At 37.8% G+C, this 18,317-nt stretch overlaps 1 long non-coding RNA gene across 1 annotated transcript in view; it reads right to left on the bottom strand.

Moving 5' to 3' along the window:
• Nucleotides 1-17,766, bottom strand: part of LOC146891551 (uncharacterized) — a 73,899-nt gene extending 56,133 nt beyond the window's left edge. The window contains exon 1 of the long non-coding RNA XR_014996998.2: nucleotides 17,661-17,766. This is a non-coding gene — a long non-coding RNA (uncharacterized LOC146891551). The remainder of the gene's footprint in view (nucleotides 1-17,660) is intronic.
• Between the last annotated feature and the right edge of the window lie 551 nt (nucleotides 17,767-18,317).

Genomic DNA, 18,317 nt, shown 5'->3' on the forward strand with positions numbered 1-18,317 from the left:
TGTTTTCTGTCCTATTTCTCCACTTACTAAATAAACCAGATTAAGTCAAATTCAAAAAGTACAACTGCAGGCATATTGAGCTAAACAATTTCTGGGCAAGTTCACCAGTCCCAGAGATTGAGACTAGAGAAGTCAGGCACCAAGGCCAGACCAGGAAAATTTTACAGATTTTAGGTTAGGGGTTTGTGATGTGTCTGCCACAAGTTGGGTATGTGCCCAAGTACAGTTAAAAACTCAGCGCTTGCTGGGGAGTGGGCAGGCTTGGGTGGCTGGCAGCGTAAGGGAAGAACTTGGCAACCATTGCCAAGAATGCAGAGCTGGGCATTTTGTTACTTTGTTTGGAGACTATCTGAATGGTCAGGCTTTGGAGAGAGAGGAAATGTGGTTTCCAGGAGGGCAGGCTGGAGGCTCCAACCTGACCATGAGTGCCAAGTGTTCAAATGCCTAAGACTTATGGGAAATGTCTCATGCAAACTATGAAAAATAGAGTCTAGGATAGGTAGCCATATGCTAGTATTTTACAGTTATATGATAGCACTTGGAAGAACATATTGAAGAACCACTGAAGTAAAAGTAAAAACATTACAGCTACACTGGTTTTTGGGTTATGATCAAGAGATTGGCATAACCTTGGTTTCCAGAATAAGGGAAACAAGTATGGCTGGTTAAAGGATTGAGGAATCAATTCATGACCAAGGGATTCATTAGTATTCCAACTACCACATGATTTCTTAGACCCTCAGGAAAGGGCAGGTTCTGTAAAATTGAGTCTGGAAATGATCCCTGTGACTAAGAAGAGGCAGTGAGTCAATTACATAATTCTCTGCAGGTTTACCAAATAATTTTCATAGCTACCTTAACAGCATGAAGCGACTTTTCTCCCTTTCAACAAGGGAGAAAAAAAGAAACCACACACAAAGACAAAAACTTGTATCTAACCGTAATTTCCCAGGTGTGGTAGAAAATGTACTCATATTTTGTGATATGCCTTATCTCAGCCTTTGTTCATGAGGCTAAACACTTAGACAGATACTCTCTTGGGTGGGCACTCCAAGCCACTGAAGGGCAGGGGAGACATCATTTCGGGAAGACAATTCCTGCTCTTGCTCTTAGTGCATAACTGAGCAGGCTGTTTGCTGTAGCCTGGATTCTTTTTAGTTGATAAGAAAATTTATTATATAATATATTCTGATTGCAGTTTCCCGTCCATCAAACTCCACTAAAGGCTTCCCCACATTCCCACTCACATGAATCCATACCCTTCCTTTATCTTTCACATTAGAATACAAACATCTGAAAAAATATAACTAAGAAGAATTAAAAACGAAGAATTGTAGGACAATACAAATGGGGTGGGGAGTAAAAATAGCCAAAGATAATGCATAAGAAACATTTGCAAGATGCTGAGGCACACACATTTGCACACACAGATTGCCAATAAAAATAAAATTAGAGATTATATTATATAAGCAAAATATCTGTAAGATTAAACCAATAAAGAAAAAATAAAGGAAGGGAACAAGGAAGGAAGGAAGGAAGGAAGGAAGGAAGGAAGGAAGGATAAAAGAAAGACAAAATATTGTAGGACATACAACCCCCCAAAATACTAGTGATTTCATTTTCTTTTGGCCATCTGCTTTTGGGCTTGGGACTTGCCATTAAGTGTAGCTTATATACCCAGAGAGATTTTGCTGGAGAAACCTATTTTTTGTCTGGCTTTTACAAGGAGCCTAGAAAAGAGGCACTTTCAGTAGGAAGAGCTTATTGTTTTATTTCTTTTCCTTAAGATTTCCATGTTTGAGCAGGATAATTGTGCCTATTGGAAAAAGTGAAGTTTTAAATCACCTTCTATTACTGATTTGATGATAATCTGTCTTTAATTCCAAAAGTTTATTATTTATGAAACTGGATTAACCTGACTATTGCTCATATATATTTACAATTGCAATAGTTTCTTAATCAATTGACCTATTGATTAGAATGAAGTGTTAGTTTTGTCTTCTGATTAATGTTATGTTGGTTTTTGTCAGGTATTGTAACAGCAATGTTGTCCCACCCACTTTTGTGAGAGTCAAGTTAACATTTTAAGCCTTAGTTATTTGCCTAAGAAGTTCATAAAAGAAATTGCTTCTGCCCTTCAAGCCCTTTGTCCAAGAAAAGATAGTTCCTGAAATGCTGAAGGCTGCTGTTTATAGAGGATGACAAGCCACACGTTTTCACTCCCCTAAACAGGTTGGACCCATCTGCATTGGATGTGCTCATTCATAAGAGGGAGGGAGGTACATAGGTCGGAAATAGGAGGTTTATTGGAAATAGGAGGTTTCCTTGACCATGATTGGACCCGATGGAAAAGACTTTAATCCCCTGTACAGCATGACTCAAGGCCATTTCCTTTGAACCTGTTGCCTGTGCTCATTTCTCTTTTTAATATTAACGTACTATATTTTCTTTTTGTTTGGTCTATTAGGTATTTATACAATTTTAAGACTATTTTGATCATTGAAAATATTTCTTTATACTTCAACTCTGGAAGAATTTTTCCTTTCCTGTGTACATTAGACTATGTTGGCCTGATCTATTAGAACGTGAAGGGCACTGCTCCAGGCTCTACTTTCTTTCAAATTTAGATCTTGGAAAGCATTGCTTTAGGCTCTCTTGCTCTTAAAGATTTAATTGAGAAACCTTGGTTTTCCTTCACATGTGACTTTCCCTCCGTCTTTCTTTCGGTACACTTTGTTCTATGTAAATACTGTCTTCAATACAATATGGTTAGAGGGCCTTTTTTTCTGGCATTGTCTACTTAGAGTTCTTTCTTCTTCTGTCTGTTGGAGTAAGTCTTTTTCTAGTTTGGGAAATTTTTCTCCTATGATCTTGTTAAAGATCTGGTCTATGCCATTAACTTGGGATTGCTTCCTCATTAAATGTAAATTTGAATGTTTTATTTCATTAATTCAGCACGGACAGGAGAATGAATTCTATTTTTATAAGCTGCTTTGTAAGTCATTTACCACCTCACACCAAATTGAATTTTTAGTTGCTGTCCCTACAATGTGACATTTTTCGATTGTCTCATGTGAATTAGCTTTGAGTACACTTTATTTATTCTGGGTATTTAAAAAATGCATCATTTTAGATGCCTTTAGCTACTAGTAAAGACCCTTCTTCCTTTGTTATCTCACCAACAAATATGTGTTATAGATGAATATGTATCATTTTAAGTGATATTTTTAGTATACAATTCAAATGAACATTGCTGTTATATAAAAAATACAATAGTCTTCTTAAATACAGAATTTATTGGCTATATTTTAAAGTTGACGACTATGCCCATTATGATGTTAATAAGAATGATATTAAAATTAATGATAGTTCTTTGACTTCTTATTTTCTTTGTTGGGAAGATATGAAGGAGTAATTGAGAGGAGTTTTTATTACTAATTAAGGGAACTGAGATGGCACTATAGGAGTGTCTATTAAAATAGTGACAAGAAAGTGAACTGAAACTACATGTGTTTGCAGATTCTCCTAAATCAGGGTTGTGGGGGGAGTGTTATTAGTCTTGAATTTTGTCTTTGGTTTGTTTCTCACTTCATTCCTCCCTCCTTGCTCCCCCTCCCTTCCTACTTCTCTTTCTCTCTACTCTTTGTTTCTTTCTCTTTTTCCTTCTCTTGAATTTTTTTCTGGTTGGAGAGGGATGTTTGAGCATCATTAGACTTAAGTCCAATGTTTTATATCAGGATACCGTATTAGAGATGTTTCAGAATTCTCCATATCCGTCTGGCATAGCTTTCTTGCACAGTTGCAGTTTTAGATCAGGCCTATCATTTTAATGTGAGAGTTCCTAAGGTTTTACTATTAATCTATGGTCAGAATCATATTTAAAACAAAACTTCAGCTCTAGCAGAAGATTCATCATTGGAGTGAGTTTGCTCTGACCCGCGGCAGAAGCCCGGCAAGGAGGAGCTCAGACATTCCCCATCTCCCTTGACTCCTTGGTCACTTTGCAGGGGCTAAGCCCTCTTGCCTCCTAGCCCATCCCACCTTTCACCCAGGAATCCCTTCCTTTATTCCTCCCTTCCTCCTCAGGGGCCATAAAATCACTCAGCTCAGCCGGCTTGCACGCTGGGACTAGACTGGAAGTGCAACCTGGCAAGAGGGAGTGCCTGTGTTAAAATAGCATGCTGGTGGAAAGGTAGGCCCTGTGTCATCTCAGCAAGATTCCTGGACAGCAAGGGGCACTGATCTTCTAGCAGAAAACTCATCAGAGGGGGGAACCTGACCCGGTACCAGAAGATCCATTAGAGATCATTGGAAGGAAGAGATGGGCAGACGCCAAGGCAGGAATTCCTCCAACAATCTAAAAAACAACATGAAAACACCAGATCCCAGCAACCCTACAACAGAAGGACTTGAACACCCTAATCCAGAAGAAATGGAAAAAAGTGCCATTATGAAAGCAATAGAGTCCCTTAAACAGGATATGAATAACTCCCTTAAAGAAATGGATGGGAAGTATAACAAAAAGTTTGAAGAAAAGAGTAAATCCATAAATGATACCCTGGGAAACCAAGAAAAAACAATCAAACAGGTAATGAAAACAGTTCAAGAAATGAAAACTGAAATGGAGGCAATGAAGAAAACACAAACCGAGGGCCGGCTGGATATGGAAAATCCAGAGCAGAACAGAGACTACAGAATCAAGCATAACTAATAGACTATAAGAGATAGAAGAAAGAATCTCAGATTCTGAAGAGGCCATACAGAAAATAAATGCTCTGATCAAAGAAAACGGCAAATCCAACAAATTCTCATCACAAAACATTCAAAAAATCTGGGACATAATTAAAAGATCAAACCTAAGAATAATAGGAGTAGAAGAAGAAGAAGAATTGCAGATCAAAGGTCCAGAAAATATATTCAACAAAATTATAGAAGAAAACTTTCTCAACCTAAAGAACGATATTCCTATGAAGGTTCAAGAAGCATACAGAACACCAAATAGACTGGATCAGAAAAAAATCATCCCCTCGCCATATAATAATCAAAACACAAAACATACAGATTAAAGAAAGAATATTAACAGCTGCAAAGGAAAAAGGTCAAGTAACTTATAAAGGTAAAACCTATCAGGCTTACACCGGACTTCTCTATGGAAACCATGAAAGCCAGAAGGTCCTGGATAGAGGTACTGCAGAAACTAAGAGACCATGGATTCAAGCCCAGACTACTATACCCAGCCAAGCCATCATTCACTATCAATGGAGAAAACAAAATATTCCAGGATAAAAACAAATTTAAACAATACGTAGCCACAAATCCAGCTTTAAGAAAGTAATAGAAGGAAAATCGCAACCCAAGGAATCTAACATTGCCAACACTGCCCACAATAACTCAGACATCTAGCGACCCTTCACAAGCACAACTCAAAGAAAGGAAACACACAAACTCTACTACACACACACAAAAAAAAATAACCGGAGTTAACAACCACTGGTCATTAATATCACTTAATATCAACAGACTCAACTCACCTATAAAAAGGCACAGACTAAAAGATTGGATACAAAAACAGAATTAAACATTCTGCTATTTACAAGAAACACACCTCAGCCACAAAGACAGACATCTACTCAGAGTAAAGGGCTGGGAAAAGGTTTTCCAAGCAAAGGGACCTAAGAAACAAGCGGGTGTGGCGATTCTAATTGCCAACAAAATTGACTTCAAACCAAAATCAATCAGAAGAGTTGGAGATGGACATTTTATACTCATAACAGGAACAATTCATCAGGAGGAAGTCTCAATCCTGAATATCTATGCCCCTAATATAAAAGCACCCACTTATGTAAAAGAAAAACTTCTAGAACTCAAGGCAGTCATCAAACCACACACACTAATAGTAGAAGACTTCAGCATACCTCTCTCACCAATGGACGGGTCAATCAGACAGAAACCTAACAGAGAAATAAGAGAATTAATAGAGGTAATGAATCAAATGGACTTAACAGATATCTATAGAACATTCCACCCAAAAAGGAAAGATTATACCTTCATCTCTGCAGCGCATGGAACCTTCTCAAAATTGACCACATACTCGGTAACAAAGCAAACTTCCCCAGATACAAAAAAATATTAGTAACCACCTGTGTCTTGTTGGATCACCATGGAATAAAGTTAGAATTCAACAAAAATTCTAACCCCAGAAAGCCTACAAACTCATGGAATCTGAACAGTCAACTACTGAATCAACCCTGCCTGAGTCAAGGAAGAAATAAAGAAAGAAATTAAAGTCTTCCTTGAATTTAATGATAATAAAGACACAACATACCCAAACCTATGGGACACAATGGAAGCAGTGCTAAGAGGAGAGTTCATAGCACTAAGTGCCCAATTAAAGAAAACGGAGAAAGCACACATTGGAAACTTAACAGCACATCTAAAAGCTCTGGAAAAAAAAAGAAGCAGACTCACCCGGAGGAGTAGAAGACTGGAAATAATCAAACTGACGGCTGAAATCATCAAAATAGAAACACAGAAAACAATCCAAAGAATCAATCAAACAAAAAGCTGGTTCTTGGAGAAAATCAACAAGATTGACAAACCCCTAGACAAACTAATCAAATGACAGAGAGAGAACATGCAAATTAATAAGATCAGAAATGAAAAGGGGGACATAACCACAGACACAGAGGAAATTCAGAGAATCATCAGATCTTACTACAAAAGTTTATGTGCCACAAAGTTGGAAAATGTACAAGAAATGGACTTGTTTTTAGATAAGTACCATTTACAAAAGTTAAATCAACCAGGTGAACAATCTAAATAGACCTGTTAGTAAGGAAGAAATAGAAGCTGTTATCAAAATCCTCCACACCAAAAAAAGCCCAGGACCAGATGGTTTCAATGCAGAATTCTACTAATGGTGTTGGAGAGATTGGAGATAGAAGGATCATACCTAAATATAATAAAAGCTATTTACAGCAAGCCGACTGCTAACATCAAATTGAATGGAGAGAAACTCAAAGCCATTCCACTAAAATCAGGAATACGACAAGGCTGTCCACTCTCACCATACCTCTTCAATATAGTGCTTGAAGTTCTAGCAATAGCAATAAGACAACATAAGTGGATCAAGGGGATTCGAATTGGAAAGGAAGAAGTTAAACTCTCGTTATTTGCAAATGATGTGATAGTGTACATAAGTAACCCCAAAAACTCTCCCAAAGAACTCCTACAGCTGATAAACACCTTTAGTAATGTGGCAGGGTACAAGATCAACTACAAAAAATCAGTTGCCTTCCTATACACAAAGGATAAAGAAGCAGGGAGGGAAATCAGAGAAACATCACCTTTCACGATAACCACAAATAGCATAAAATATCTCGGGATAACTCTAACCAAGGAATTGAAACACCCATTTGACAAGAACTTTAAGTCTTTGAAGAAAGACTTACCAGAAAATGGAAAGACCTCCCTTCCTCTTGGATTGGGAGAATCAGCATAGGAAAAATGGCAATTCTACGAAAAGCAATTTATAGATTCAATGCAATCCCCATCAAAATTCTTCACAGACCTTGAGAGAACAATAATCAACTTTATATGGAAAAACAACAAACCAGGATAGCCAAAACAATCTTATACAATAAAGGAACTTCTGGAGGCATTACCATCCCTGACTTCAAACTCTATTACAGAGCTACAGTATTGAAAACAGCTTGGTATTGGCATAAGAACAGAGAAGTCGACCTATGGAATCGAATAGAAGTCCCATATATTAACCCACAAACCTAAGAACACCTGATTTTTGACAAGAGAGCTAAAGGTATACAGTGGAAGAAGGATAGCATCTTTAACAAATGGTGCTGGCATAACTGGATGTCAATCTGTAGAAGAATGAAAGTAGATCCATATCTATCACCATGCACAAAAATCAAGTCCAAATGCATTAAAGACATCAACATTAATCTGACCACTTTAAACCTGATAGAAGAGAAAATGGGAAGTAGTCTACAAAACATAGGCACAGGAGATCACTTCCTAGGTAGAACCCCAGTAGCACAGACAATAAGAGAATCAATGAATAAATGGGATCTCCTGAAACTGAGAAGCTTCTGTAAAGCAAAGGACACTGTCAGTCAGACAAAAAGTCTATCTTCCGACTGGGAGAAGATCACCAACCCCTCATCAGACAAAGGTCTGATCTCCAAAATATACAAAGAACTCAAGAAACTAGACACTAAAACTCTAATTAACCCAATTAAAAAATAGGGTACTGAATTGAACAGAGAATTCTCAATAGAAGAACTTTGAATGGCCAAAAGAAATTTAAGGTCATGCTCAACCTCCTTAGCGATCAGGGAAATGCAAATCAAAACAACTTTGAGATACCATCTTACACCTGTCATAATGGCTATAATCAAAAACACCAATGATAGCCTATGCTGGAGAGGATGTGGAGTGAGGGGAACACTCATCCATTGTTGGTGGGAATGCAAACTTGTGCAGCCACTGTGGAAATCAGTGTGGCGGTTTCTCAGGAAACTGGGAGTCAACCTCTCTCAAGACCCAGCAATTCCACTCTTGGGAATATACCCAAGAGATGCCCTATCATACTACAAAAGCATTTGTTCAACTATGTTCATAGCTGCACTATTTGTAATAGCCAGATCCTGGAAACAACCTAGGTGTCCCTCAATAGAAGAATGGTTTAAAAATGTGTGAAACATATACACATTAGAGTTTTACACAGCAGTAAAAAACAAGGACATCTTGAATTTTGCATGCAAATAGATGGAAATAGAAAACGCTTTACTGAGTGAGGTAACCCAGATCCAAAAATAGGAATATAGTATGTACTCACTCATAAGTGGATTCTAGCCATAGTTAAAGGTCTTTGAGCCTATAATTCGTGATCCTAGAGAAGCTAAATAAGAAGGTGAACCTGAAGAAAACCATATAGTTATCCTCCTGGATATTGAAAGTAGACAAGATTGCCAGGCAAACTTGGGTGCACGGGGTGGGGGGGTGGAAGTAAGGGGAGAAGGGAGAAGGGGAGGATGGGGGATAGCTTGGGGAAATGGAATGGGGGTTAGGGAGGAAGAATGAATATGGGAGCTGGGAAGTATATAACTCAACTAAGGTAGCCATTTTAAGGTTGCAAGAGACTTGATTCTAGAAGGATTCCCAGGTCCAAGGAGAGGTCCCCAGATTGCTCCCTGGGCAGCAGAGGAGTGGGTGTCTGAACTGGCCTTGGCCCATAACCATACTGATGAATATTTTGCATATCACCATAGAACGTTCATCTGGCGATGGATGGGGACCGAGACAGAGACCCACATTGGAACACATTACTTAACTCCCTAGGTCCAAATGAGAAGCATAAGGAGGGAGAACGCGAGCAAGGAAGTCAGGATCAGAGGGAACCGTCATAGAAGAGGGAATCTTCCTATCGTCGGAGATTGATACAGAGACCCACATTGAAGCACTGGACTGAGCCCTCAAGGTCCAAATGAGGAGCAGAAGGAGGGAGAACACGAAAAACTAAGTCAGAACCGCGAGGGGTGCATTCACCCACTGATACAATGGGACTGATGTAAGGAGAGCTCACCAAGGCCAGCTGGACTCGGACTGAACGAGCATGTGATCAAACCGAATTCTCTGAATGTGGCTGACATGGGGGCTGTCTGAGAAGCCATTGATAATGGCACTGGGACTGCTTTTGTCTGCATGTACTGACTTTTTGGGATCCTAGTCTGATTGGATGCTCACCTTCTTAGACCTGGAGGGAGGGGGGAGGAACTTGAACTTCCCACAGGGCAGGAAACCCTGACTGCTCTTAGGACTGGATAGGGAGAATAAGAGGGAGTGGGGGGAATGGGAGTGTATTGGGCAGAGGGGAGGAAGTGGAAATTTTTATAAATTATTAATAATAAAAGAAAAATAACAAAAAAACCCAAAACTTCAAAGCTAAACCTACCAACTTAAGTGGCCTGTATTTCAGTATCAAAGAGCCCCATTACTATCTCATGATGGTTTAGAGTACAATTATAAAGAGAAATTTTCCTAAGAAGGGGCTAGTATCCCAGTATCTTTCACAAGAAAGCACTTCAATAAATCATGATTTACCAGCAGGAGATGGCTAACCAAAGTTGTGGCCTGCTAGTTCCTTCCTTCATTTGCCTAAAACACAAATTAATTCTTTAACCTAGTACACCAGTGTGAAAACAGAAGAGAAAGTGGAGAATACACTAGGGAATACCCTTCAAATTATAGACTCAGGAAAGGACATTGTGAACAACATCCCTTTAGTACAGGCCATGAGATCAACACTTGTCAAGTGGAATCTCATGAAACTAAAAAGCTTTTGTACAGCAGAGAGGATGCCATCATTTGAGTGAAGCTGAAGCCTACACACTGGGAAGAATTCATTAACAGTTATACTGTTGACAGAAGTTTTGTGTCTATATGTGAAAAATGCAGAAACCCGAACACCGAGAAAACAACCCAGTTAAAAATCAGAACATGGGAACTAGACACAGTTCTCAAAAGAGGAAATACAAATGGCCCAAAATTTTTATTTTAATGTTCAATAGCCTTAACAATCAGGGAAATGCAAATCTCCACTACTTTAAGACGGGAAGAGTATGAAGTGGAATTTAAAAAGAAAAAGAGAAGGAAAAAGAAAAAAGAAAAGAAACCGCCGGCATGAGTGTGTGAAATAAATGAGTTAAAAGTCTGAGACTAATTCACCATTGGTGAGTGTGTAAATAAGCTGTTGCACTTCCATGAAAGTCAGTGAAAAATTCCCTTCAACAGCTAGAAATAGATACGCCAATCCTGATCATTGCACCCAGGATTCTATATCCTACTAAAGAAATACGTCCTCATCTGTATTTATCACTTCTTTATCCATGATATTCTGAAAAAGGAAAGAGTGTATGATTTCCATAAAAGAATGAGTAATGTAAGCATGATTTATCATGTTTATCAAATGAAATATTATTCAGCTATAAAGTAATTAAAAATTGTTAAGCAAGATTGTGGTTGATTGGCGCTAGATACAACCACTTGGAGTAACAGATCAAGAAAGATGAAAGATAAATGTCACTTTTTTTCTTAAATGTGGATACTATCTTTTGACCTTGAGATACGCCCGATGAGATTTGATTACCACCCCCCGATATTAAGAAATTAATAAAGGGATATGGAAGAATTTCAAGGAAGGGAGGCTATGACACTTGCAGAATGGGGATACTATGAACTATGAAGGAGGAACTATGAACCAGAAAAGGTTAAATGATGTGGACGAGGAGAGGACAGGGTGCATGTTGGAGTTGGGAATATTAGAACAATAGCTAAAAACCTTTGAAAATGTCAATATCTACTATTGTAGAAGTTTAGCGATAGGTATATATGGAATTTAACTGGCTTTATTCATAATGGGGGAACAACACCTTTACCAGTTATCATAACATATCAAACAAAAAGCCAAGTTCCAGGAATAGTTTAACTCTCTTCCCTTTATGATCACTGGAGATCTACAGAGTCCACAAACACTGTAGGCAATTACAAATGTGTTTTCGTTACCTTATGGAAGTTGATACTAAGACCCTCTTGCTGAGTATAACACATATCTGAAGTGCATCATATGGAGAAGTCAACTCATTATTAACCTAGAAGCTGGACACCCACTGCCTGACTTTCATAATGCTAGAAGGTTCTATACATACTGCCTAACAAAACTGGTATCTTTGTTCTGGGAATAACTAACCACTTTCTAACTGGATTTAAAGCCTGATCCACAGGATGGAGCCCATGCCTGGTAGCATTAGCTCAAATAAAAATGTGTGACAGGGTATGTCACTGGCCCTAGGGGGAATCCTATTCCTATTACTCAGAGAAATAGTCGTGGTAATAAACTGAGCCACTCAAAGTTCTTATATTTGTATCCATAGAGTAGTTCATTTCTTCATTCTCTTTAGAGAAATTACTTTTGGCAGCAGAGATTCCTACAAAGACCTGCAACCCTTCATCATATGCAAATTAAGTGACTTTGGAGTGCTGAGTTCTAAATGAGACATCTGTATCTCACAGTTATCTGCACAAGGATCAAGAGTCATCACAGAAGAAGGGACAAAAATATTTTAAGGGCCAGATATCTTATAATTCTGAGGTATAAGAGTATTTCTTAAGATGACATCACAGTTGCACATATGAATTTATAGCTGCTGGGAATGCGTGAATAGGCTTTTATAATGTCAAACCACCAGAAGATCCAATAGTACTTGATGGCTCTGGGGTTGGGGTGGAAGAGGCAGTTTCCTGCAGCAACAGTAGATGGATCTACTGAACACATACATGTACGGGCATGCTTGTAAATCAACTCAATAGACATTTTTTTTTTAAGAAGAAAGAATAGTTGATCTTGTAACCTGCCACTGAGGTCCCAAGGTCCAAATGAGGAGTTAAAGGAGGGAGAACATGAGCAAGGAAGTCAGACCGCGAGGGGTTCGCCCACCGTTCGCCCACTCACTGAAACGATGGGGCTGATCTAATGGGAGCTCACCAAGGCCAGCTGGACTGGGGCCGATGGAGCATGTGGTCAAACCGGACTGTCTGAATGTCTGGTCAGTTGACTGAGAAGCCAAGGACAATGGCACCGAGTTCTGATTCTACTGCATGTACTGGCATGTGGGAGCCTAAACTGTTTGGATTCTCACCTTCCTAGACCTAGACGGAGTAGGGAGGACCTTGGACTTCTCACAGGGCAGGGAACCCTGACTGCTCTTTGGACTGGAGAGGGAGGAGGAAAGGTGGGGGGGAAGGGGAGGGAAATGGGAGGAGGGGAGGAGGTGGAAATTTTTAATAAAAAAATAAAGAAAAAATAAAGATGCGAGAAAAGTGATTGGAAGGAATATGGGAGGAGTTAGAGAATAGGAAGAGTTGGTGGATCTTCCTTATTATATATATATATATTCAAGGATACTAAATGAAAAATATTGTTTAAAGGAAAAAAATCTCAGTAAATCTCTACCAAGAAGAATAACATTCCTGGATCAGTAACCTCAAGTAATGCCATAGATATTTAGTAACAACATAACATGATAGTGGCCTCCCAAACAGAAAGGTAAACAATTTAAATAGGATAGAGGACAGTAAAATAAGTATGAATAGTCATGGCTAACTAATATTTTCCAATTGACTAAAAGATGTATACTATAATAAATCTGAGATATTTGAAAAAATGATTCTGAGAAAATGGAATGTCAACTTGTAGAAGAGTAAAATTAGATTCATATTTTGCAACAATCTGTAATAATAATTTCAAAATGGATTAAAAATTTTATTTTAAATTGTAAAAATCTAAAATCACTAATTGAAATATATATAATCCACTTTTAAATAACAGCAAAGGCAAGAATGTTTTAAACAATGTTATAATCAAATGGAAATCTGTCCTGAAAATTGTCTAAAGAACTATCAGAAACTAAGAAGCTTCAGCAAGCAAAGCAAACTTATTGGTAATGAAAACAGACAATCTAGAAAATGATAATTAATCTTTCCAGCTACATTTCATTTGCAGGGTTGATATCTAGGCTATTTAAGAACTTCAAATAGCAAGCCCCAAAATCTGTCAGTAATAAAGGGCTAATAAAATAAATAGGCTATTCAGAACAGAAGCAACACAAAAAGGTAATTTTTAAAAAAAAAAATGTTCAACATTACTAGCCATTGGAAAAACGCAAATAAAAATCGGAGAATCCATTAAAGAACACCTTTCTGTCTGAACTACATAGCTACAATGTTTCACTGGGCCCTCAGTAGGTCACATGTTCCCTCCTTTCCAATCTGTTTTCTTCACACTATTATTAGATAAAATACTACCGTTTGACCTCCTCTTAGACCATTTCATCTTTTTCAGACCGTTGCCATCCATGCCCAGAGCCAGGGAATCCAGAGTCTTAAAATGACCTCTCTTTAAGCAGCAGGGCCAATGTCCTGATAAAAGAACTTCAGAGTCAGCCCCCTTTCCCCAAATTCTACCCTACCTCCCACCCTACCCACTGCAAAAATATAAGACTCCATGGACTTTGAACCCAGACCTGCAACCAGAACTTTAGGGCTGAGATTCTTGAGAGTCTGATTCCTAAAGCCAGATGACGTAAAGAATGAAAACCAAGTATTAGAATTATTTCCAGTCCATAACCAGTCAGACTGGAGCTACATCAAGAACAAAATTTCCATTCACCAAAGTAGGTATTGAAATGAAACAAATACCATAATTCCAGACACCCAGATGTGTGGATTACAGTGAAAAACCAGAAACATGAACAACCAAGACATCGTGTCTCTTTGGAAGCCAGCAACAGTATTGAAATTCAGCAAATTAGCTGAAGCACAAGAGAAGGAATAATAAACAATGACTATGAATAAAAATAATTTATTGAAGCTCAAGGCAATGGCAACTAGACAGTAATTATGCATATGTCCAAAAACTTTAAAGAAGACAGGACTAGACATCTCAGGGAAGACTGTGGGGGGAGAAAGACGAACAGCTGAGTGAAATAAATAATTCAAGAGGTGAAAGCAAAGTATAACAAAGAAGTCTAGTCAGCAAAGAAAGGCCAAACTAAAATAGAACTCGAAATAAAGACTCAGGAAGACAAGCAAAAAAGTCAGAGGAGAGTTTCAACCAATAGAGAAAAGAACATCAAAGAGAGAATTTAAGGTTTTGAAGATCAAATTGGGAAAAAGTGATAGTTCAAAGAAAATGTTAAATCTTAAAAAGTATCAATCAATTAATCAACCAACCAAACAAAATATTTTGGATATGTGGGACATAAAGAAAACACTAAATCTACCATTAGTTGGTGTAGAAAAGGAGAAGAAACCCAGTCAAAATCAGAGAAAATAATATTTAACATAATCATACAAGAAAATTTACCTAATCTAAAGAAAAAAAGGCACCCATCAAGGTGCAAGAAATTTATAAAACACCAGTTGGCCAAAAGAGGGATACCAGTGGCTGGAGAGATGGCTCAGTGGTTAAGAGCCGTTATATGTCTGCTCTTCCAGAGGTCCTGAGTTCAATTCCCAGCAACCATATGGTAGCTCACAACCATCTGTAACGGGATCTGATTCCTTCTCTGGTGTGCATGAAGATGGAGCACTCATATACATAAAATACATGAATAAATAAATCTTCTTTTAAAAAAATGAAAGATACCAGTGGAAATTAAGGACAAAGTGAACAAATTAAGAGCTATTTTTTTAATCTGGTAATGATGATGTGTTATAAAGACAGACACAGAACGTAGGTTCCAACTTAGATTGTAAACACATGAATAATGACTGATAAGGTGGACACTATAAGTGTTAGACTCTAGATTCTGTTCAGTCGGCTTCATCAAATAGTCTTCGCACCAAGAAACTGTCTTTATACTATTGCCACTTTTTTTTAAAAAAATAAACATTCTAAAATTTTCTCTTTAATTACTAACATTCAACATGTTTCAGATTTTCTAAACTGATACGTTTTAAAATTTACTTGCCATTTTGTGCAGATGTAGTTTTCAAAATATATTGCATAAAAAAGGGTTGGTGGGGGGGTAAACAATAATTCTACATTTTTAGGCACTTCCATAAATAAAAACTTTATATCCAATAGTTACATGTTAATGTCCTAAGTTGTTATGTGTATCAAGTTACAACTCACTTAGGTTCATGTAGCATTTCTTTGTCAGTTGTGTTGTTGCACATAATAATTATACTTAGTTTAAATATCTAATACAAATCTTTACCTTAGTATTTTTTTCTCATTACTTGTTTGCAGTGGAAGTTTTACCACTAAATTAATTTATAATAAAATTATTTAGTGATTATAGATATTTGTATATAAAGGAATAAAACCTGCTGTGTGTATGTAGTACAGCACATATATTGGCGTCTGTTCCCTCCCACTTTCTACTGGCCAGGCTATTTGGCTGAGGTGTGTGGAGTGGTATGAAAATGAGATATGAATATTCATGTCTCTTCTCATCTTTCTATCCATATTAAGAACACGAGGTCCTTTCTTCCCAATGATAAAGGCAATAGGGACAGAACTTTGCATTTCTCTTTCTGTTGTTTCTTTCCTTGGAAACTGTCCCCTAGCGGTCTTTTTCTTCCCTCTCTAGCTACAGTTTCATTTTTTTGCAACTAAATATGTTTAATCTCCAAATCTTTTGATCCTGTCTAGAGTCTATATTGAAAGGTTATTCCTTTACTTTATTTGTTCTGTGTTCAATGTTCTCAACACAGGCTTCTACAGGCAGGGAGAGTCAGAATGAACATTATATATTATATATCCGGGCAACAGAAAGAAACCAACTTGGTTGGAATGGGGAGCTAATGGGATTAAAGGAGGATGAGGATATTAAAGCATGTCTGTTCAGTACACAATATAAAGGGAATCAAATTAATGTGAGAATTTTGCTTCTATTTTCCTGTAAATCAGTAAGTCTTCCTAACTTCATTAATGCAGTCATATTCAGCATTATGGGAGCAATTTCATCCATTATACAATGTGACCAATTAGTCCAATGTGCCAGTATTGGCTCAGCATTGATGATAGATGTTGGATTCTCGAGCTCTATATATTCTGTAGGGAAGACAGGCTCAGGTGGTCCCTTAGCGGAGAAGCATTTGACTGTACTTTTTGAGAAGGATATGGGTTGGCACCGACGAGGAATGGTTTTTATATAGGCTGTCCTGGATGCTATAACATTGTACATTATCCAGAAGGCACAGTAGCATGTGGCTTCATCTTTAAGAAATTTACCTTGAAGTTTGAAGTAGAATTTTTAAAAGATTTCCTTGTTTTACTTTTCTTGTTTATCCCTGCTAAGAGGTAGGTATTATTTGTAGTTTGTCCTGACAAATATTACATATTCAAAATATTGATTTAGTTGCTGTTGTTCCCAAAAATGTACCAATTTTGCTTAAATCTTAGCCCAGGTAGAGCCACAGTTGGGAGGTTTTCTGGCAGGAGACACTCCTAACATCCTAGGGAAATCAGGCCTCACTTACCAAGCTTTGGCTTTTGCCTGATTAGAGCCAACCCATTACCTCAAGAGGGGCAGTTACTATATGTATTTAAAGGAGTGTTAGCCTCATCTATAAATATGCTATCTAGAGAAAAACGATTACAATTGAACCCTGAAGGTTTGCAAAACATAAATACCAAATGAAGAAAATATACAAAAATAACATAGAAAGGAGATCAAATAAACAAAAAAATATTGAAACATGAAAGAACGAGTAATGACCTGTTCAACCTTCCTATGGTAACTAGATAGCAGAGTTGCATATTGCATAAATTCTACTCAATGTACACATTAATGTGCCTCTGCTGTTCTATCAGTGATAGTGCATTTACCTCATCTTGTTCACTAAATGCTATTTGTCACTAAACAATTTCTGCCTAGTTATAGTGTTCTAAGAAGACTGTGTATTGGATGGGTTTACAATATAGTTTTCCTAAAAATGAAAAAAAGAGTGATATTCAAGCCCAGAGGTTCCTATCTATTATGTGACATGCATGTCCAGGTTCCCAAGGGTGGCTGAGGACACACAATCAACAACTATTCACTTGATAAACAAAAATTTAAAGTTTCTTTCCTTACCTGACATGGTCAGGGGAAGAGTAACAGTCATTCATGGTCTGATCTGCTGGTCTAACTGGCTTGTGTGTCCATTATCAGGCAGCACTCCCTGGTTACTGGTCACATGTCACAGGTGACTGATGATTTGTTTATAGGTAGCTCCATGGAAACACCATGGTTCTACCAGGTGCTAATAGGTTTGTAGAGTGAATGATGTCATAAATCAGGCAGTAGCCAATGGAATGTTCAGATTCTGATCTTAGAGATAGGATAGGGTAAAAAAGATTCCAGGAGTCCAAGAGCAGCTATGAATTGCTTAACCAGGAGAGACCAAGAATAGCCCAGGTCAGCATGGCTTATTTCAACTACGTTCCACCTGTGAACATCTTCACGGCTTCTCAGCAAGAGATAGAGACCAAAGCTTCATTCAGCACATCAGCCTGATGGGAGACTGAGTGAGAACCAGGGACACTTTATATCTATACTGTGACAGTGTACTCTTGGTTTAATTTGTTAAACATGGGGAATGCTTTAAAATGGGAGATAAAATGTTACTCTGGTCTCAAAGAAGCAAGACTGCATTTGAATACATAAAACAAGAGTGAGGTTCAATTGGTAAAGTACCTGCAGCATAAGTATAAAGACCTGAGTTTGGATCCCCAACAAACATGTAAAATT

The sequence above is a fragment of the Myodes glareolus genome, chromosome 15, assembly GCF_982192425.1.
Source record: "Myodes glareolus chromosome 15, mMyoGla1.1, whole genome shotgun sequence".
NCBI lineage: Eukaryota > Metazoa > Chordata > Mammalia > Rodentia > Cricetidae > Myodes > Myodes glareolus.